The sequence below is a fragment of the Calidris pugnax genome, unplaced genomic scaffold (assembly GCF_001431845.1).
Source record: "Calidris pugnax isolate Ruff unplaced genomic scaffold, ASM143184v1 scaffold42, whole genome shotgun sequence".
Taxonomy (NCBI): Eukaryota; Metazoa; Chordata; class Aves; order Charadriiformes; family Scolopacidae; genus Calidris; species Calidris pugnax.
In genome coordinates this window covers 7637372-7637904 of record NW_015090920.1, presented here as the reverse complement: position 1 = coordinate 7637904, position 533 = coordinate 7637372, and positions in this window count along the sequence as shown.

Sequence of the window (533 nt, the reverse complement as noted above, 5' to 3'; positions counted from 1 at the left end):
GGGGGGGGGGGGGGGGTGTTCAGAAATGTCTCCTATTTTTCCCCACTATTAAAGCTTTATTTCAAAAGACACGGTGATTTCAGCTGAACAGTTTGACACTTGAATGGTTTTCTTTTGTTTGTCATTAAGCAGACAAGAATCATTAGCACCTGGTACCAGGCAAGAAAGCTCCACATGAAATAAAGCCACTTTGTACTGAAGCCTGTGTATGTGTAAACACAGTTGTGTTTTACACCATCTCATTTTTCATATTCAGGATATATGCAATTAGATCCTAAGCAGTGCTGTTCATAAATATTATTCTTGAGTTTTCTGTGTTTGCACTTCTCATCAGCAGAATAAGACAACAATTTTCAGAGTCCCTATGTTATTGTTCCTCAGCTTGTGGATGCAAACATGGAGATACCCCACAGCTTTCAAGACGTCAAGACCTTTGAGTAAATTTCCATCAAAACTGCATGTGCCAGGTACCTGGCACAATGGTGAGATTGCTGCTGGCTTCAGGGAGTCAGGATTTTATGTGAAGTGTCTTA